Here is a 23,788-nt window from a genome sequence, read left to right on the forward strand (position 1 = left end):
AATTATGTACTTTTCTTCTTTTTTAAGAAATTTGTGGAGAGAGTATACTCAAGTGCTAAATTCTGCCCCAAGTCATAATGGTATACAAGTGTTAATGAAAGGATTATGCTGCATTGATATAGGAAGAGTGTTGCAAACTAAATCTCATCTTTTTAACATACCTCTGAAAGTCATACGATTTAAAAATGCATTTTCTAATTTTTTTAAAGAGATGTGTGATATGATCCTTTTTGGAATTAAAAAAGCATGATGACAATATGTCTTTGGAAGGCCACTCTAAAGCTGCCAAATGTAAATAGCTCTACACCATGAATTATTTTTGCATTGTTGTATACTTTATATAATGTTTTGTATTTTTAATTGAGTACAGCTTTTTCAAATATCTCCATTCATGGAATGAGCCCAAAGCTTTTCCAATGTACATCTCGATAAATTTGACTACTAAGTGCTTCTACATTAAGAATATAAAATAGTTGCAAGATGGTGATCACATTTCAAAAAACAATATCAGAAGTATATTTATAACAGATAATCTGAGCAAACAATTCACAGAACTTTTAAGACCTTTCTCTTTCGAGTGTTATCTAAGTACAAATCCATTTTTTTCTAAATCTTTTCACAAACGTAACTGACACAACTTCACTCAAATACATTCAGAATATTACAAACACAGATTATAAAATTCAGTAGAATGTCAGCATTTTACCATAAAATATGTACCAATTTACGTAAATAAAAAGCAAGATGTTATCAATAGTAATTTTATTGTGTGTTTTCTGCTTTTGTATTACTGTTCATTAATTTTGTGGCATTTTCTAAGCTATTTTTAGATAAACATTTAATTTATGGAACCTGTTTTCTCATTTCTGCTGGCTTTATTAAGGAGGCAATAGTTTTATTAGACCAACATAAAACACATCCATGAACTTTTTTGGAGAAAAAGATAATGAAACTTGATATAACCTTTAAAATAAAGGAGAGAAAGAACAGCTCATATGAATGACATCTTCTGGGAGACATTTGGCAATCTGTAAACACTTGGTAGTTATATTGTGAATGTTTATTTATACAAAATTTTATGCATGGCTTGTCATCATCAATTTGTGCTCCTACAATCAAATCAAGACAGGCTCCTGGAGGCAAATACAGTGTCTATAGGTTAAAGCTTGAAATAAAAGTATTTATTCTCATCACATTTGAAAGATTGTTAGTTTTTCTGGGAAAGAAAGGTGTCATCCCATCTAATCCTGAATTATTACACCAAAATATCTGTCTTTCCTCAGTATCATATCAGACTTCCCCTGGCTTTTGAAAAACCTTCAGGTTTTGTTTATGTCTTGTTGACAGGACTCTCATCTTTCTTTAGATGCCCACCCAGTACATGGACTTTGTTGAGTTAAGCTAATGACATGACCTCACTGGCCAGAAATTCATCACTAAAGAAAAGGAACTGTTTTCACCTGGAAATGGTCTCACCTGGAGCAGATCAGGGTCCAATCTCAGAAAATTCAGTTAAATTATTCATAGTGGAAACAAATTATCAAAGTAGAAATCTCTTTCAAAGATGTGATAGTGCCTACCCATTAATGGAGCCTTTTGGCACTATTTACACATTGAATAGCTATCTTCTAGTTCCAAAACCATTTGCACTTGCAAAAATGTATGCCTATTTTAATGCCACTTCTTATTTTCCTTTCCCTTGGATGAATAGTGTCAGCACATTAGATTTCTAATGGATTGACACTTTTAAGTATATGATTAGAGGAGTGGTGTTCCAAATGGCAATGACCAAAATCAAATATCTCTCTCTGCTTGTAAGAGACCACTTATTGCAGCTATAAATTTATTTTAAATCAACCGAAATTGCAACCAGCATATTCTTTTGGTGTAAGGAGGTGCATTTCTATGTTTTCTTCTGGCTTTGTTCTCTATATGATTTTTAATCACTTTTTTAGGTCAGTCCATTAACCTCAGTTATGTATGTCACTACTGTATATTTGCAGGGACTGTTTTCTGTCATTGGTTTGTCATCAGTTGTCAGTTCATGAAAACCAATGGGTGGTTCTTTTCCAACTTCACAGAGGTAAAGATTTTTCATTTAGTCACCAAATCTGATCACAGCTGTGTTCTACTTGTACTGAATCATAAATCTTAGCTATGAGAAATACTGAAACACTAGGGTTTGTAGTTTAAAATGGTCCATTTTTAAAGGTGCTACATTTTTTTTCTCCTAATATTTGTGTAATTCAGTTACTTACCCAAACATTCTATATCTTTGTGGTGTCTTGATACAACTGAAAGAACAGGTTTTCTCCTCAACAGCCAGACAGGTAAACTTTTCTGAATTCCAAGGACTCAAGCCTTTTCTGACACTTTTTTTCCCCCAAAAGCAAATTAGAATTATTTTCTTTCATATTTCTTCACTTTCCATGAAAGTTGTTTTGTACCAGGAGGTACCAGTTCATTATAAGCCCAGTAAGAAATGCAGCTAAGAGTCTTAGCTCTTAGAAGTGACATTTAAAATGCTATTTATTAAAGCTAACACCATGAGAAGAGAACACAGATAATCTTGCATCCCTTTAAAGTGTCGGGAGCCCTGCCTGGGCAGTGGAGCATCAAACAGGACTCTCACCCACATGTAGCATAACATGCAGAACTCATCCATAGCAGAAATTCTTCCCTTTTGGTCTTTCAATCTATTAAATTATTTTCTTATAAGGAAACAGTTCTATTTATATGAAAATGATGTTCACATGAGAGTGTCTTGCTGTGCTGTTAGATAAAGGCAAGGCCATGCAGGTGATTTAGTTGCTGGTATGGAGGGAGAAGCTGCCTGCAGACCTCCTGTACAATGAGCTGGCTAATTTGTGCAGAACAGCACCAGTCTTAAGGCCATGCTGGACCTGTGCCTGCTCAGGGCAATTGTTATGTGCATCACTAAGTCCTCGATGCACAATGGGCTTGTGGTCAGGCTCACAACACAAGGTCAGTACTGATTTCAGAGAGCAGAAGACAACACTGGGTTCTCTTCATATTGAGCAGGGCAGCAATTATCTTGGTAATGTACCTGGATGAAGTACACAGATCATGAACAATAAATCAGGAAAAGATCAAAAATGAACAGAGGTTAGCATAGATACAAATAGTAATTGGCTATGGAAGAATACAGAAACACTGGAAGGGTGTAAAAGAGGACTTTTACAGTTCTGATCCTGGGTAACCATAAGTAAACTGATCACAGAAGAGTGGGTTTTTTTCAACAGTGATTGTAGGAAATGAGCAAACAGGACAAAACACTTTTTTGATGTTGGACTAAGACAAGAGGACAGAGGATCAACTGAGAATTTATTTCAGATTTAAAAAAATAAATGGCTAAAGCTGTTAAATTGGAAGTTGCAAGCAAAGAAGGGAAACCTCTCAGAGTAAGTGGGAACTGGACACAGGTGAGTCAGGCTTTTGACAAGTTGCAGTGATGCCTTTTGGAGAATTATAGGAGACCTGGTTTCATTAATCCATTTCTAGCATGAACTGGTTTTCCTAGAGGAAAAATGGAGTGGCTGCAGACTTTTTTTATTTCTGTCACCACTTATGTCTAAGTTAGATAATTATGCTGTGATCATAGTATATCACAGAATTTCAAATACTATTGCTGTTACTTAATTCTTTCCCTAAGTTTCTTTTCTTAATTTAAGAAGAGACAAGATAAGGTGGAAACCTGTTACTTAAAATAATGTAATATGGTGGACTTACTTGGATACACAAGCATTTGCTTGCCTTTTGTTGGTTTGGGGTTTTTTTATATTATTTTTTAGAAATATCTCTGCTACTAAGCTCATTTACATGATAGTTTTACATTTTGAATGCCCATTTGAATGCTGTTACTTCAAGCTTTGATGATTTAGAGCTGCATTTAAACCCTCTACCTGTTCCTTAGAAGCCAAGCTTAAAGTTAGCAAGTTTCATGGTAAAACATAATTAAAAGTGTAGGAGTGCGAGAACTGTCCAATGAAAACAGCAATGTGCTTACACCCCACTGGTTTGCTTTTACTGTGACTCCACCTAGAAGACAGCCGCACTGTCAGCTTCTCAAACAGGTACTTGCCTTGGGCAGGAGGCCAGCTTGCTGCCCCAGGAAGGTACTTCTTCCTTGGATTGCCTTTACAGGAATGACAGAAATATGTTTTTCTGAGATGTTAGTCTGCTGAGGTACAGGAAGAGTGGAAGTAAAAGAAAAACATACATACTTCATGTGTATTGCCCTCAGATTAGTACCTACCACACTGAATCTCTTTTGTCTTTGGGGAAAAAATTGTCTTCTCAGAATGCTGCCACAGTCTGAGATGAAAGTGATGGGCCGTGACTGAATAAGATCAGATACGACAGCCCTCAGTCGCAAGTATATTTGGCATTAATGAGTCACACAAACTTTCTGCTCCATGGGAGACACAGCATAGCCAAGGAAAGAAGGTTAGGGGCCAACAAGGCAGCCCCAGCTGGCAGGTTACAGGCCAGAGGGCTTCCCCACCCCACCATCAGCCCTGACATGCCTCAGAAACCCTCACACATCCAGGAGCCCTATTACTTATAGGACTGGGTGCAGAACACCCAGTTCTTGGCTTAAACCACACAGCCCCTTCTGAGTTGGCTGTTTCTGCATGGGCATGCACAGTATAATATTCTGGAAGGTTCTCAACATATTAGGTGTTAGTTGAGAGCACCTGCACCATATTACATCAGTTTATCTGCAGACAATGAAGTGGAAAACACGAGGAATCTTTTTCCCTTTCATGCCCAGCCCAGGAGCAGTGGTCTATCAGGACATATATGTATGTATAACTTTAAACATTAGAGCTTCTGTGGGGAAACCAAATCAGCAGGAATGGTGGATGTTGCTGCCACGGACTCATTACACCTTACATACCAAGTTCAGCTCAGAAGTTGCTAGGAAGCTATATATATGTATACACACATATGTAAATTTGTATATATATATGTGTGTATATATACATATATATACATATATATGTATATATACACACGCATATACATATATATGTATATGCTTCTTTATTTATTTATTTATCTAGGAAGGAAATTAAACCACATACAACAGTGAAAACACCTATGCTATGACAAACACTGTAGTTGTACAATATTGTTGTTGAGGAACCTACAGAGTATTGTAGATCTCAATAATGGGAAACAGATTTACAGATTGATGATGAGATAATGATAAGTTGCTGCTTGTATAATCTTATTATAAGGACCATTGTCTTATTGATTAATAAAAACTGCATACTCTGCCAGCAATGCAATTAAGGCAATCATTAGGAAGTCATTCTGGAAAATAACCACAGCTTATAAATTTCACTTTTTTTATAAAACAGCAACTTTTAAAAAAGCAGTAGTTCTTTGGTGTTTTTTCCTGTTTTTCACCTAACTTTTTTGTACCAAAAAGGAGAAAAGAGTAGTTAAAATGTTTCAACTGGTGTCTGGCCAAATTTAGAGCAAACGTTACCCTAACACATGGTGCCGGATCACTAGTTTTAAGCATGCAGCTAAAAGCTCTATCTCTTTCTTCCTCTGAAAATACCTCTTTTGAAGCATCTCACTGAAGGTACACCAATCACCGTATCACAGGATGTCAAAGTTGCCTAAACAGAGTGAATATTCTCTGGAATATGTATGCAGTATTGTCACCTTGTGACTGTTTAGAAATGAGCATTGTGCTCCTAATGGAAGCTGTCTGAGGTGTTTTTTTCTGTCCTTTTCATGATGAAATAATAATGTTTTACTAGTTGAAAGAGGAAGGAAGAAGAAAATATTGCCAAACTGGCACCCTAGACAACAGTGCAACCCTGAGTGTTTGATCAATCTGGATGCTTAATAGAAAATCTTATTAGAGCAGTAGCCTTAGCGCTGTCTAACGGAAAGGATCAATGCTAGGACTAGATCCTGGAAATACAAGGAGAAAAAAACAGCAGAGGATGTAGTAAACTGAGAGAGTATCATTCACAGGAGGAAGAATGAGAGGATGTAGACTATCCATTTCAGATTATCTTCTATTGTAATGGATTTCAAAATTTCAGTTGCCTTATTTATTGAGTCCCATATTTACAAGGGCTTAAAGAGTCAAGTAGCATAAATGATGACCTCAAAATTTGCTCACACAATATGTGTAACTGCTAAGTATTTAAACGTAATGAAATACAATAACAGAATAAAAGAAAAATTGTTCCAAGTATGAACAACTGTCTTGGTGCAAAAAGGGATGATGTATTGGAGGTTCTTTACCTGGAAATCAAGTTCTAGGTAGCTTCACTGGAAGTGCTGAGTAGCTACCCAATATGGATAAGACTTTTTATTCTCTTTGATAGATAGCTCTAAAGATTCATAGGCTGTGGGACTCACCTTTCATCTGCATTTAGTTGTTCTTATTTATAAAATTATGTGCCTAATCTGTTATAGTCAGGGAGCCCTGGTTAATGCTGTCAATAGAGTTCACTGGGATCATATTTTTTTGTGAAGAAGCGAGAATGGAAGATAATTATGTAGGCAGTACTATACCTGAGACATGGGCTCACCTATAATTGTGGAGCCTAACATGCAGGGGAATACTTCAGGAAGAACTAAAAAGACCAGACACAAGGAACATTCAGTCTGAGAGCCATTGTGATGCGTTGTGCAGTATTGGGTTCAAGCTATTCAGCCTTATGGATCAGCAGGGCAAATCAGCTTTACCACAGTTGCCGACTACATGGCCTCTGAAATGAAGTTTTTTAATGATGGCCAGTTTGGATCTTTATACTGCCTTCCATGTTCTTCTGCTGCTAAGACTTGTGTAGGAATAACAGTTCTACACAAAATAATCTCACTCTGTATTTGCACAGATAGATGTGGCCAACTATATGTGTGCCATCAATGCGTCCCCTCTCACACACACTTTGTTTCAAAACCAAAATGGAAGTAGTCCACTGAACTTCACAGAGCAAATAAATTGCTAGAAAAGAACCATACCTGAGTACATAGATTATTTCCTTCTTTCTGTAGCCAACAGGTAGTGTCCAAGTCTTGAAATTACTGAGACTTCTAAGGGCACACATACATCATTTGAAGAAAGGTATTAAGAGAACCTACATCTTTGGCTACTTTGTGCTTCATTTCTTCTTATGTCTCTCCCTCTTTGTAGGAGCAAACAACATGATTAAGCATGTATAACTGCCCTGAAGCTACTGGGTTTGTTCAATATGTTTGATTGCCCTGTAGTAGCTAGTATATTACTGCTGAGGCTGGTTTCAAAAGGCAGATTTCTAAAACTAAGAAAAAGTGGGCATCATTGAAGACTATACAGTTAATACTCTGTCACTATACTCAAAGTCTTTCAAACTGCAAGGAAAAAAAAATCAAAGGCAGAGTAGGAAAGCAATTTAAAATATAAATGAAGAATCATTTTTTTGTGAGACTGTCATCATCAATAGTACCCCTACAGGGAAATTTTTTTGAAGTTATTTCATGATTAGCAGAAAAATAATAATCTTTTACTTTCACGTGTCTGAAACATATAATTCAAAATCTATAAATGTTACAAATTATCCTCATCTTCTATAAAATTCTAAAAAATTCATGGTAATGAACCTGAGTCTGTAGTGTAATTCCTTGATGCTCCTGATGACTTTAAAGTAAGGCGATCCTCAGTCTTCAACAGGCACCTCAGGGAATATGCAAAGCACTAAAAAATTTGGGTTATCAATGCAAAGTCACCTCTTATTCATGCAAACAAACCATGTGAAACCATAACACTATTTACTAAAATCATTGTCATATATACACAAAATGGTCTCAGTTGATGCTTTACCTTATGTCTGTGCCAATGAATGAGTTTCTCAGGAACATTTTTGGCACAGCTTTTCTCCATACCGACATCTTACAAAACGGAAGAAAATAGATGGAACATAGAACAAGATACCTGGAACTCCTGAAAATCACATATCAAATAACTTCTGCTTTAGAGATGCATTTTAGCTGTTTTAAAACTATCAGTTGGCAAGAAGTACTCATGTATTCTTCAGTATAGACAACAACTAGGGTCTTTAAGTTGGTGAACTAAGTTTGTCCTATGATTTATTGTAACTATTAATGGCGTTTATTTCTCTTTCTGGATGCCTTCACCATAATATCTAAACATTAGCAATTACAACAGAAATTTTACCAGTATTTTATTAGGAAATACAAGGTCAAACACAATAGCTTTCCTTTCTTTTTCACTACAGACCCTCTCAATTCTTTTCCCAACATTGTGTTCTTTGTTCAAGCTTTGCATGCTACTTTGGACTACTCAGAGGAACAACTGCTTATGAATGTTTTGAGATCTGAAGGGAATTAATTGTTTTTAGAAACATGTAATGCCTGCTGAGTCTTGGGAATTCATTAGAAATGATTCCATATATTCTATTTTCATGGGTCTTTCTTGAAGTTCTGTGCTTGAGAATATCAGGTCTCATTTAAAAATAACAAAACTGTAAAAGATTCAGGTTTAAATGCCTCATGCTTGTGAGAAAATCTTGAAAACCATAAACTGTAAGCACTGGGGAAAACCAGAAAGATTATTGAAAGAAAATGAAAGAAAAAATATTTTAGAATATCCAGATTTGTAATCAATTTTTGTGAATTTTTAAACCAGACTCATAGTATCTACTTTAATCGAGCCGTATGAAGCAAGTTCTATCTACTCTTTTCAGGCTTAAAAAAGTTTGAGGGGTTAGCTCCTTTTAAGGTGTTTTAAGAAGTTGCTTTAAACTATATATCTTGTTTTCCACAGCAGTTATTATCCAGAAAGAACTTAAATATTGTTCTTGGTGAACAGAATTTTTCTGTTGTCAGGACTCATGTCCTCGTGTGACTCTGGGTGAATTGTTTGACATTCATGTACCCCAGTAAACCAAAAATCATCTTGCAACTCAAGCAGAACCAAATGAATTAATATATTTGAATGTAAAAATACTCACCGAATTGACTAAACTGAAGTGGGAAGAGTTTTGGACAGCACCATACTGCAAAAAAAGGACTTCTTTGTGGTTTTAAACTTCCATAGTCTAAGATGTCAGAAAATCATTATTATGCCTAACATGAAAAAATCCCTGTGTATTCAGGTTGGGCAGTACATTACTGTGATTTTTAAAGGATATTTACCCATTACAACTTTGTCATCAAATATTGCCTGTGGCCTATAGTTATCATCACTGTGCATTTACATTTCAATTGGAAAAAAAGCCACTTTCTTTTTGTCTTCCCTGATTAACATTTTGAAGCTCTGTAATTTTCTTGCTGCTCAGAGAAACAAAGCACCCAGGCTCACAGAGAAAACCCATTCAGCAAGATATAAATATTTGCTATTCAGAAAATCTCAATGAGGGTTTAGTTATTTTAAAGTAAAAAAAGAAAATTACTAATAATGATTGGTTTCAGCTAATGAAATGCTTTTATGCAAATATGGGAACCCTAAATATGACCTGGAAACAAAAGACTGCTTAACAGTTACTATTAAGCAATACATTAGGAGATCAATTAAACAGAACTCTTTCTAATGAATAAGCTGTACAAGAGTTGCTATGGAAACCTGGAAAGAAAAAGCCCTAGAATGCTAATTTGCAATTTTAAGAACATAAAGTATTAGAGGTCTGCTGGTGGCTGGTTGGAGGGTCATATACCAAAGTTAAAAAGTGTCTCACAAACACTCTCTCCAAAGAGAAGGGAAGTAAAGGACCAGAGCCATGATATTCATACCCAAGAATGACATGAAAAAAATTATAAATAAAATATTGTATCTGAATGTGTAGCTATCATTCCAAAGAGGACCATTAGAGGGAGCCAGAAATTACAGTTTCTCCATGGTAGATCATTAATGATAATCTAGGGAACACTGAGAGTGAATAGACACTTCCTCCCAAAAGAAAGGACAGAGACACAATGATTGAAGAAGGGTTATCAATACTCTTGGGTTCTTCAACGTGCTTACAGCATTTCTTTATTTTTAAAAGACATATTATGAACACTTACAAGATAGCAGATCCAAAAAATGAATGAAATAACCTAAAAACTGAAGATGGGAGAACGTAAGAGCCAAATAATTTCATTCAGAAAATTGATTGCATTTCTTTTTAAATATAAATTACTTTCATTTTGAAACATAAAGAAAAAACTGGCAAGTTTCTGAAATAAAGGATTTGTTAAAAAGTTACCACTGTTTTCCCTCCATGTATGTATTAAGCAAAACCTAAGATTATATTTCATTTCTTCACCTTCAAGGTGTTATAAGACTCTTCAAGTTCGATCATATGGAAAAAAGTTCAATCTTTACCCCAACTTCAGTGGCAAGGTAGTGAAAGTTTTCCATGCTAGTCTTTTATTTGGAACAGTAAAAGCTCTTTTGTTAGACAGATACAGATAATGCTTAATCAGAAGACATAAGTAATTTCTTTGTGGATGGGAAGGCCGTGCCGTACCACGTCACAATCCAAAATTCCCACCTACCCATGTATTCACACAAAGTAACTGCAGGGTCATTCAACATTTCCTTCTGCAAAAGTAGCTAGGATTTATGGATGGCAGTAGTGCTAGAAGCCAAACCAGAAGCCAGACAGGAATAGTCTGCACACGATGTGGACCTTGATCCAGTCAACAGAAGAAATAGTCTGATTTTATTTCATTATGATACTGGTTTGTCACTGAAAATATGAAAATAAAAAATTTAGAAATAAATTTAAAATAAACTGAACTAAAAAAATATAACCACAAGCAGTTAGGGTAATTACAGTGTATTTAAGAGCTGAGGATGAACTCAGCATCCGCTTCATTTTTCAGTACCAGCAGAAGAGAAATAATTGGTATACTTCACAGACACTTTGTAAAATATGAAAAGTTACTGTTTGCTTGACTATCTCAAGTTCAATAAAAGCTCTTCTTAACTAATCTATAAACCATCTCAAAAGTTGCATTGTTCATGTTCCTGGTCAGTGACTGCCTTTTTACTGTTCAGAGTTATGTTGTATCTCTGAAAGGAGTAGACTTCTTAAACAGTGCCTCTACCAGTTTAGGACTACTAACTACGTAATGAAGTTAGAGACAAAAATTATGTTGCTGTTAAATACTTCCTTTATAAAGTGTTGATATATATTTTTGTTTGACACCAGGAGCATAACATATACCAGATATTCAGGTATTTGGAAATACTAGACTGTGCTATGGGAAAGTTTCATACTGGGTACAGAATTCAGATTCATATTATATCCTTCTACATTCTACTTTTCTTTAAGGTAATTCAAAGAAATAACATTAGGTTTTAATCTAAACAATGTTTGTCTATGATACTTAATTTAAAAATATATATAATGGAAAAGAAAAATACTGTTATCAGAATTCCTAAGGACTGGATGATTTACACAAAACTTTTAGGAGAGATATGCTATTCAGTAGATTTAATGGTTGCATTTATTCCTGTCTTTTCGCATGTCTGAAGGAGATCACACAATACATAACCTCACAGCAAACAGTGTTTACAATGACATACATTTTCTTCCTGAACTCCTTTCATATTGCACTGACAGTTCTTCCTTTCAACAGAATAGATTCTTCATGTCCACAGCCACTCGAATTACTCTCTGATATTATGATAAATGTTACATTTGAGTGTATGCTAGCACAGAAATCCTTTCACACCAGTAGAAAGAGTTTATCAGATAGTGAGTGGAAAGGATTCATAGACCAGTGTCTTTTAATTCAGTTTTCCCAGCATTTAGGAGGTTGATATCTTAGCCATGCAAATATGTAAAATCTGGCTAAACATCCTAGTAAATTGCAGAGGGAACTTACATGTTGGATACTCCCTGCCTTCTTTCTGAATAAAAATAAGAGTTTTTTTCTATTTGTATCTTTATGGGGAGTTTTCTACTGAAATTACTGGGCATGATTCCATCTATTTTTCGTGGAGTAGTACAGAATGATCCATGGTGTTGAGTAGAAACAGGGAATGCAAACATGGAAATACATTAGGTATAAAAAAAAGAAAAAAACACAAACATAAATTAATGTTCAAGTTGAACTCCTAGTGGAGCTTAGCTACACCTGGCACATAAACTCAGCAGTACCGTAAATAAGAACAATGCTGTAAGTGATGGCTCTTGGCTGCCTGTGAGATGTTATTGCTTGGCAATATTATGTTTCTTCAGTGACACTGCTAAGAAGCCTTGGAGCACACGCCAAAATACATCACTAGATCTGCTCAGTAACAACAGACAGGACCATTAATAGGTGAAAAAGTCTGCACAAATGCAGTTATGAGTTAGATACACCTAACCGCTTTGCATAGCCCCAAAGCACAAACAGAGGAGGGAAGAGAAAAGGCCATCACTCCACACTCCACTGAGAACAACTGCCTGGTGGAGCAGCTTGTGCTCTCCTCAAAGGATCACAGAGGGGAGCTTTGCATAAGTGCCTGAATTAGTCCATTAGTGGCAGTATCAGCAGTAGAGCTGATGAGGAATTTTTCAGTGAAACAGGTTTTAAGAAATTCATCAGTTCATCAGAACAGAAATCTCTCTCTGAAAGAATGTTCTTTGACAGATTTCAGAAGCAAAAATAAAAGGGGAAAAACCTACACTGACAATGAATAAAATTTTCTAAGCCATGCATATTATTATGACAGTATAACTTTCTTTTAGAATGTAAAAAATAATTTTACAATGTTTAGCTTTTATCAAATATTGACATTTTTTTAAAAAATTTTAAAAAAATAAAATTCAATCATTTATAAATTATTTATACATATGAGCTTTGTTTTTAAAAATCGTGAAGATTTTACAATGGTACAAAAGACCTTTTCATTGTCATTTTAGTGAACAGTCATTTCCTATATGTTTCTTCTTACAGTATTGATAATCTAAAGCAGTTTTGTATAAATTCTATTGTTGGAAGAAGAAAGTCCTCTGTTAGCATTATTTGTTCTTGTTGGGTTTTTTTTTTTTACCAGCTGAGAGCTTAGCCTCGATTTCTAGCTCTGAATTATTATCAAAGGAAGACCAGCACTCACATTTAAGGGTGTGAATCTAAGGAACAGTTTATTCCTTAGCTTGACCAGGGGTTTAGTTGTCTAACGCAGTTACCTGACCCTGAAAAATCTAGGCTCAGAACTTGATCGACTATTTGAATTGTAACTTTCACAGGTATTTACCTAAGGGTTTTCTTTCCTCCAAGTTATTAAAAAATACTAATAAAGGACTTCAGACATACCAAGAATAGAAATCCTACAGCAAGAGTTGTAATGGCTGTGAACTAGGAGCAGTGACTATAGTTAACTGTCTTCTTTTCTAAAATTTCTTTAATTATCGTGCTCTTCACCTTCCCATTGACACTATACACTCAAAAGGAGGAACATGAATAGATCTTTAAGAACAGACTCATAATACATGTCACTTTGCCTAATAAGTGATACAGCTCTTTTGAGACAAACTGTGATAAATGAGTTGTTTTAGCATTATTCTGTGGTGAACATAGGGTGAGATACAAGGTTAAAAAATAAGAAAACATTTTAAAAACACATATGCCATGTAACAGAGAAAGGATTAATTATTCATAAGAGAAAGAAAATAGAAAAAAAATGGTTGGCTTTGCTTTTTTCCAAATATTTTAAAACCACTACCCAGTTATGTATTTCCTACTTACTGAAAATCATTCCTACTGAGGCTCAAGCTGTCAGTCAATCATGATTTCTGTTTAGTAAAGGCAGTATGCTGCAGTAGGTGTATCGTTCTAATGACATTTTTTTCCAAATGTGGAAATGTCATATTTAATGACATAACAAAATCAGAAATGCTGAATGAGTTAAACTAAAAATGAGGCATTCAGTTGATTAATCAAAGGGTAGGCTAAATGTGTCTATATTATATCACACCTTTTTATAGCTCTGTCTTCATTCTGAGTGCAAGCTTACACATGTGTGCATGTCTGAGAAGGGAAGAAAATAATGGGAAGGGTATATTGTTTACTGTGATAGTAACCCCAAAATTTTTCATGGTCTATTTCTCCTACTTACTGACTTTTACCCAGTTTTAGCAGGCTGAGGTGCTAATTCAGTGTTTTGAAACAGTGTTCTGATGTCATTTAAATAAAGACTGGGCAATCTTTTCTTTCATTGCCTGTTTTTATTTTAATTTATTTCTTAGCCATAGCACCCTCCCATGAAGGGAAAAAAAATGAAACATGTTTGATGCTTGTTGAGGGTGGAAAGAACTTGCCAAGGAGATGCAGCTTGCACTTGCTGGAATTTTTAGTGGCTTTGGGAGGAAAGAGTGTAACCCGATCAAGAGTAAATGCAATGATGATCAGTTTTGCCATGGCTGCTGGCGCTACGGTATTGATTCTGTACTACCAGGACTGTTTGAAGTCACCTATGAGCATTCAGGAAGGAAAAAAAAAAGCCCAACAATTATTGACAGCTTTCACCAGGCGTACAATGCGTGGTGGCAAAGACATGAAGAAGTGGTCCTTTTCTGTTATTTGGGTGTCAGACAGTAACCTGACACAGGAGCCAGTACAGCTACCTTCATTTAATGCCCTTTGAATTTCATGAAATGTGATAAATAATTGACAAACTGTGTTAGCCTAAAAAAATAACCCTTTCCATACCTATTTTCATTATGTTTTTCATCTAAAACTGCAATAAAATTCAGCCTTTGTGATAACTGCATTACACCAGAAGTTTTACAAACCTTTCTAATATCCTTTGCTTGAAGGTATTGTTCAAAAAGATGCTGACAAGGGTCTCTCCCAAGACTAAATTATATGCCAGATAACTTTCTTGTCCAGAATTCATCTTATTGAGAAGCTTAGGAGTTCTGAAAGGGATTAGGATAGTTGACTTGTTTATGTTAATAAAGTTATTTTTACTGCTTCTAGTATAAATTTTACTGTCAAGCATACACCTATAATTTTACTTTTCTCAGAAAATGTTTTGTCAGGAGATCTTGAGATTTTATTTATGAACTACTTTCTACAGAGGAGTTAAATCTAACTGATATGCCCTGCCTTTCAGGATGCCATTAACTCCATGACTCTTCACAGCCTTTGTTAATCAAAATTACTTTAGCTGACTTTTTGTAACAGCAACAGATACAGCCTTCCTTGTCAGTATGATCTCAAGGTACACAGATTTACATTTTCTTGTGCTGAAGCTGGTTTGGAAACTTCATATGTTTAGAAATTTTGAATCTTTAAATTCCTCCCTTTTTCCAGTACAGTGCAGCTACAGTTTGTCTCTCAGTCAGTCTTTGAAGCTTTTCTGTGTATCTGTTAATTTCAAGCTACAATTACTGAAACAGAAAAGTTGCACTCAATTTTATTTTCGCTATCTTCTTGTTCTATGATGTTTCCAAAATAGTATCACCTAAAAGAAGAACAAATCTACATGAAATATGAAAATGTAGGAGTTAATTTAAACTTGCTGTTCTGGAAGTGAAATCTGGCTACTATGCAAAATATTGCATTACCTCCATGCTTTCCTGACTGTCAGTTAGCTGTGTCTCGACAGCATGTTTGCCACTGTCCAGACACCAAAATTACATTCTGGCAACACTCACATCTCTGTTCTAATCCAGACAAAGTCCCCGGGGATAAAATCTTTTGCTAGGCAACTATATTTTGAAAATAAGATCTTCTGTGCGTTTCTGTGACATTTTATATTCCAGTAAGTAAACCAAAATTAAACAGTTCCCAAAACTAAATACCTCTATTTGTGAAATCATATGTAAATACTTGTTAACAAGGAAAGACAAATCAATACAGTTCAAGACCATGTTCTGCATAGACCTTGTTCCTGACTTCAGTTGATGCTAGCACAGGGGAATAAGCTAGGAAAGAGCCAATTAAGTACCTCGCTATTAGTCCCTATTGTTTACAGACTGTCAAGAAAAGGAATGTCATTCATCCCACCAAGCTGTGGGTATTTTTCAAAGCTGAATTGCTCTGACTTCCAAATTTGCATTCAGATAGTCATGCTTTGTTCCAAATCATATTCAGTCTACGTTCTTGGACCATATAACTTATTACATCATTAAAATTCATTAAATAGTTTTACTGACATTCTAAGAGTCAACACTACAGACCATGCAGGATTATAAAGTTACAGACCATGCAGGATTATAAAGTTACAAAGTATGTTTGTAGCTAGTAAAAGAACACCTTTTTAAATTAAAGTTAATAAATTGCTCAAAATGCCATTACTAGTGTTCAATCTGAGAGAGGGCAAGGCTAGCACCAGAGGAAGGGAAAGAGGAACCTTCTACTTTTTTTCCTCTGTCAGAAGCCAGGTTTTTTTTTTTTTTCAGATCCCACTGAGGTCTCTCTTGTTATCTACCATCTCAAATACATCACTTTTTATTTCTCTTCTATCCAAATGTACAGCAATTGCAGCATGCAGGCTCTCCTCCTTCCAGCTTTCTTTAACTGATGGAGTGTAAGCAGTCACAGGTCACACTACTGTTTCTTCCCAGTGAAGGAATCTCACCAGTCTCCTGACTCTAGTCTCAGAATGCTGTTTAGGTGATCTCCTTCCAAAGCCATAGGTTGGTAGAGAGGTTTTCATTGTCTTTTAGAAATATGCAGTTATGGAAAATAAGACGATTTTACTCCCCTGTATAAATCAGGAAAAAATACTCTGCTCCTCACAGGTAAGACAAGGAGTCACAAACAGGATAGATATACATTTAAGTAAATGTAAATAAATGAGTGCTATATTTTTTCCAATGTAAACAAACTACTACTAATCAGAGAACAAATGCCATTTTAGTAGTTCCTGCTCCTGCAGTGCCAAATGCTGCCAGGCACAGCTCCTGTGCAGCTCGCTGTTCCCCAGGGCCCCAGGGATTTTTCCTTAGAGCTGCTACCCAGGCTGGCGGTGGCCAGCCTAGGCTGCTGCCCAGGGCTCTGCTTTCCTGGTGGCAGGGCTCACTGTTTGTCCAGGCTGAACTGCACAAAGCCCATTCCTGTAGCATGCCCCAGATCCTCTGGATGGCAGCCCTGCTCTCCAGTGCATTGTCCAGTTTCCCCAGTCTGGTGTCACCTGCCAGCCTGAGAAGAAAGTGTTCCGTCATCTCCCACTGGTCACTGTTAAACCAGACACATCATGGTATAGACCACTATGTCTTACCAGGTTTTAGATAGCATACAATCCATTTACCACCACTTGACACCAAACATCCAATCAAGTTTTTTTTTAAGCTGGTTGGCCTACCACTCAGATTGTGTCATTTTAACTTGCATACAGTATTGTGGAAAGTAAGTGTCAAAAGCCTGGCTAAAGTAAAGGTAGGTGACACAGACTCATAGAATCATTTAGGTCAGAAAAGACCATTAAGCTGTACTAGCCAGCTTCTCCAGGAGAATGCTGTGGAAGACACCATCAAGGCTTTAATAAAGTCCAGGCAGACAACTTCCACAGCCTTTCCCTCGCCCACTAGGTGGGTAACCTCGCCATAGAAGAGGATCAGGCTGGTCTGGCAGGACCTGCCTTTCACAAACCCATGCTGGCTGGGCCTGATCCCCTGGCTGTCCCACACATGCCACGTGATGGCACTCAGGATGATCTGCTCCATGACCTTCCCCAGCACCGAGGTCAGGCTGACAGGCCTGTAGTTCCCCAGATCCTCCTTCCTGCCCTTCTTGTAGGTGGGCGTCACACTGGCTGATCTCCAGTCCACTGGGACCTCCTTGGTTAGTCAGGACTGTTGATAAATATCCTCTGCTCTTTCCTTGTCCCAAAATCTAATAATTTATCATAGTATCATTGAAAGCAATCAGTTTAGTCAGACATGATTTAGACTTGGTAAATTCATAGTAACTTCCAAATTACTTACTTCTTCACCACGTACCCAGAAATGCAACTCTGACTTCCATCCTCCCTGTGTTTTATACATAGTCTGCTCTTGCAGTGGGTGCTGAGCTCTCTCAAGACAGGTCTCTAACATAAATTAAGAATTCTTACAAGAACAACAGTTGCTAGAGATTAATAGCCGCCTTTCAATAGGAGCTACATGTTCTCAGCACCTCTTAAAAACTGAGTTATAAGTAGCTTTTCTGTGTATGTTCACACTGCCTCCAGGTAAGCTTGGAATTAAGCCAAAATCTCTTCAGGATTAATGTTCACCAGTCTAGGACAGTCATTTCTCTCTGCACCGTAATGCAACACGGGCTTGGGTGTTATGACTAGTTGCAAAAATGTTAATGCATCCACATGTAACAAGGAGAAGTGTAGAACCAAGGAATGTGTTCAGTGTCACCGATCAAACTGAAAATAATCTGTCAGTAAACTGCAATTGGAGGGCATCTCAGTTAATAAAAGACAAGTATAGCCAGAGCTAGCTCCCTTGACAGGCTAATTAGCTGGCTGTGCTGAACAGGCTACGCAGACTCTCCTGCATATTCTCTGCCTCTTACCACATGTCAGAACAGGTATCCTCTGGACCATGACGTCCTACTAGTTAAAGGACCCCAGCTCCCACCACCACCAGCCAGGCACCAGCAGCTCCTGTGTGCTGTTGCCATAAAGATATCTGGAAGCATATTTTCAGCTTCCTTCCATTGTGCCAGACATGAAAATTTGATACCTGCTACCACTCATGTTTGGGAGAATGGCTATGAGATATTAATTAAGAAAACTTTTTTGACGTATTTTGTTCCTTTTACTGTGGACTTCATGTTCTGTGGCATTTTCTGAGAGCATCAGCTGCTGAGAACTTAAGAGAAAATAAGAATTTAGCACTTACAAATCTGGAATTTGTAGATGAGGATTTGTACAAATCTGGAATTTGTACAATGTACATTTGTACATTGTTTTGAGTTAAGACTCAAAATTCAGAAAGCGATTGAAGAAGAATATTCATGGTTTTATTATGTTAAAATGATGATTTTTGATTATGATATTAATTGGGCATTAAAATTTCCATGTGAGCTTCTCTTAAAAGAAATCATGGCCTGGGACTGTTTCCTGAGAACACACCCAGAGTCCAATTACAAAACCTGGAGCTTATTGCTCCCAAGTCGATTCTAATAGTTTTGTTCAAGTTTAGATTTACTCAGTGCCTGTGGGGACAAAAGTCAGACCTGAGATTCTACCTAGCCTCTCTAGCTAGGGAGAGAATTGAACCAGTCCCGATTAATGGCAGAGGTTGAAGGGCTAGTACCAAAAGGCAGGTAAATGTCTGAGAAACAATTACGCATTAAGAAGGATTTAATAGATATTAGGTAGTCACAAAAATGTAAGATAACAGAAAAACAATTAGCTGTCTGATGAAACAATCATGTATGACATTGTGTTCCCATATAAAATGAGATTAGCAGGATCCCAATGGTTTAGTTTAGATAAGAGAGGAAAATTAGATCAGAGAGAAGCAAAATGATGAAGAAATGAAACCATGACCCATAAAAGGAGGCATTCTGTGAAATTTAGTTCAAAATTTAAATTACAGCTGATTCTTTCAGACAACTCTATAAAGTAAGTTCCTAGACTGCCAGACTCTAAAAGTATTTCTGGTTAAAAAATAAACAGCAGGAATCAGACTTGGAGAACATTGATTTTATCAGCAGCAATACACTTACCAGCCATAAATATAAATTCTTATTTTTCAGAGTACAAGCTTTGCACTAACTGAAATGAATAAGGAAGAAACACTTTATGAGCTTATTGACACACTTCTGTGCTGAGGATTTCTTTTAAATATGTCTGAAGCATCTACTACTAAACACTATCAAAGATCTGACATTATCTTTTTAAATTAATATCTGCAGTGGCAATTCCTAATTGCTGTACATGCGGGCATATGCACTGAGCATGGACATGCCAAACAGTACTGCAATTTTGGCAAATATGTCAAACAGTATTGCAGAAGACAGACAGACACTATATATATCTAGATGAAAAACACAGTTGCTTTACTACTGTATTATTACAGTTGCACAATAATTTATTAGTAAAAGTTGTAAAGGTGGAATCATTGAAGCACAAACATGGCTGTATGACTAAAAATAGGACTGCATGCTAGCAGTCAGCACTGTGCAGAGCACAGGGCGAGAAAGGCAGAGCATTCAGTTTAACATAACCCTGAATCAGTCTGGCTGGGTGAGATGGTCTGGGGAGACAAGAGGTAAAATGGGACACAGCAAGCAGGGAAGACTGTGGAAGTGCTGACTGTTGAGCAACTCACAGTTATTTAATGCTTCAAAATAGATGTTCACAGATCTGACAATCAAGGTACTTTAAACAAAAGAGGATATAAACCATGTGAACTGAAAGCATTCAAAATTACACATTGTGATCATAACTAAAAGAGACAATTAAAAGACATATCGTAACCCTAAACTATAAACTGCTCATGCTGTAAAATGGAACAGAAAATAATACAGTTTTTAAAGTTCAACTCTATTCTGAAAAAAAGTAACTATAGAAAAGTGCCTTCTGATTTAACTGACCTGTGATTTACTGGTAAAGGGCTTTTTTGGAGGACATAGGGGTAGGTGAGAAGGTATTTTTGTTGGGTTTTTTTTGTAACTGTGCAGTTACACATAGTGTTTTGAATGAAATATATTTTTAATTCTGTAAACTTCTGGGCTCTATGCTAGCATATTCTGTACCAACAGCATTTGATTTTCAATCAGGATCAAACAGGAATTTGACCGTATCAAACAGTCAATTACTTTGGTAAATTTAGGACAAATTTATTCATAACGATTGCACAGTTGCCTTCAAGTAGGATGGATGGGGAAGGAAAATGAAGGTGTTAAGACAACAGAGGAATTACCAAGAAAAAAGTTCAAGTAAAATTTGGTTAGGAACAGTTATCATATTTAGGCTGGTTTTGTGCAGCACCTTCCAAACTAAAATTTTTTTTAAGTCCCTCTTTGATCTCTGAGTCTAATAAGATCTTATTGCCTACAACTGGACTTCTATGATTTTCAAAAAAATATTAAAGTATGAAAATACATTTTTTTCCAGCTGGGATTTCTGACTTTTTTGCTACAGTAGACAAAGATTTATATCAAATTAAGCCTGGAGAGAATATCCTTTCTTTCTCAAGACAAAACAGATTATATTTTTCCTTAACTCCTCCAATTTTTTTTTTTATTTATTTTTTTTTAAACTGGCATATGCAAGTAGTAACAAAGTATTTATTGATTTATATTGGTTTTACCAATAACCATGATAAACTTTTCCCAGTCATGTTTCATTTCTTAGAAGGTCTCCAACTTCCAGCAACTGTCTTTGTGTACAAAAAGGCTATTGAAGGCTTTGTGTTTACATGAAAATGAACAATTTACATATTTATTGCTTGTGATTTGTGTGCTAGCTGAACCATCAGCAATGTTCATAGAATGCTATGTGAACTGGAAGGGAAGTGATTCATGTGGCTGTGAATGGGACCAAAAGGGCAAAGAACAAGTATAAAGAGATTAGCAGCTGAATATTCTTCTGAAGAGGAAAGAATAAGTATGTATGTAGAAAGATTATCAGGGAAAGAGTGTATTGGAAAGTCTGTCTATCATATTTCTGAGGTGCTTATCACAATGTCACCTAATTACCATATATATCAGATCACTTATCTCCCTGGATTTCATGTCTTCATGATTCTACAATTTCTCTTCATATAGAGTTCCTGACTAGAACAGAAGTAATGTAATTTCTAAAGGTATGTATAGTATCAACATCCTCCTTTTATCAAGAAATGGCGTTTTAACTGCGTTAGTTATACAATAGTATACAGTCCCAAATAAATGGAAAAAGGTATCAGTTACTTCATATACTGATTCTCATTTACGTAGTTATATTTACATAAGTAACATATTTAACCTGATGGAAAGAATTCAGAAGTAGAGATTTCTATGCATTTGTAGAATTCAATCCACAGATCCAGTAAGCCTTCAGATTTTTGTACTCTTTGAATGTAGAGGAAAAAAAATAGGACAGTTCAGTAAATGAACTTCATTTTACAATATAAGGTAACTTGCAGCTACCCCTGATGTGTGACATAGTAGAGTAGTAGTATGATACGCTAATAATTTAGTTCTGAGTGAAAGCTGTAAAAAAACATGACAATATGAGTATGCCTGTTGGCATTTTGTCTTTTGTTATGTATCTTTTCTTTTTAAGTTGATGACCCATAGGCATGGGTTGTTTATCTATAGCATATTTCTTTCATTTCCTCTAAAGCATTTGCACTGGTCCCTCCTGAGGTCAGAAGACTGGATTAGGTAGAATTCAGATCTTATACCATACTTTATTGTTTGTAATAAGAACCACTTTTTCACATGGAGTGCATTTATGTAATGGATATTATTGCTGCCAGATGTTCTAGATTAGAGAATTTGTAGATACTTTCTTCTTAGATATGTTACTATTACTTTCTTCTTAGATATGTTACTATGCTGATTTGTTTATGTTATAGTAATGGGATGTTTTTATAAGGATTTTAATGTATCATTTCATATTTTTTTTAATCCTTTGACTTTCACTGCAAACAACCTTGTGACATCAAAGCCAATGCAGGTTTGGCATTCTTCTCAATGAAAAGGAACTGAGCTTTCTTCTGAAACTGAGCCACCAGAGCTAGTTTAAAAGCCAGTGATTCATGTAATGTTCCAAGCTTTATGCCGAGGAGGAAGCAAAGTGGAAATTTCATCAGAATAACAATACAAGTCACTCAGTGCACACATAAAAGATGGGAACTCTCTCAGCATGAACCCTTCTTACATTGCCCCGACTGCCAGTGCACAAGTGGACAATAAGCTCTTACACATATGAAACTCATTTGTCCTGTATATTATACATAATACAATCACCACATCATAAATGTTATCACCAGTGTGATAACTGCTTTATGTATTTACTGATTCCTATTCCTCCCTTGCAGGAGGGATTTGTTTCAGATAACATTCCTTTGTGCCATGTGTAGGACTGACAAAGTGGGTACACAGTATGCACCGTCAATTCTTGTTGAAAGTTCATTCATTTTACCAGATTGATAATGATTGTACTTTATCATTTGGCACAAAAGACTGGTATTTTAAAAGTGTATTAGCTTACTGGGCATTCATTTATAAAAACTGCATTGTTAGAAGTCCTGCTGATGACTTCACCATAGCAGACTCCTTTGAAGTGCAGACTTTCTTTTAGCATGTTTGCACTTCTAAACGGACGTATCACCGGCTTTTGCTTACATTTTGCTTCACGTATCTCCTGGGGTTGGTAGTCATAATGGTAAATATTGGAGCTGAGAAGCTGGCAGGCTGCAAATACGTGTGTGTGGTGGGGGGTATGTTTGATATTTTTTGTACTATCTGCGCTTTGTTTAAGGCTAAATTCTGGTATCTCTACTGCTATGGATTAGTGGTCTATAATTCAAGCAGCACTGTAAAATCACTGAAAAATTCCATATACAGAGATAATACTTATCTGCAGTAAATGTGGCAGATTGGCAAATTTGCCTCAGACAGGTTCTTTTGTTCTAGAAAAATTTTCAGCCTGGTTTTGGAATATCAGGTGTATGTCAGTTATTTGGCTAAATTCTTCAAACTTGTAACAGGATCTCATAAATGTGTCAGTCTACGTTAGCTACTTACCTGGCTCTCATTAACTCTGTCTAAGCACATTTCAAGCATTTCTGGAAAGTGTTATAAAACTGGTTGCAGGAATGGGACATTCGGGTAGCAAGAGGTTAATCTACATTTTTAAATATTTGGAGCATGTCTG

Source organism: Falco rusticolus, chromosome Z, assembly GCF_015220075.1.
Source record: "Falco rusticolus isolate bFalRus1 chromosome Z, bFalRus1.pri, whole genome shotgun sequence".
Taxonomy (NCBI): Eukaryota; Metazoa; Chordata; class Aves; order Falconiformes; family Falconidae; genus Falco; species Falco rusticolus.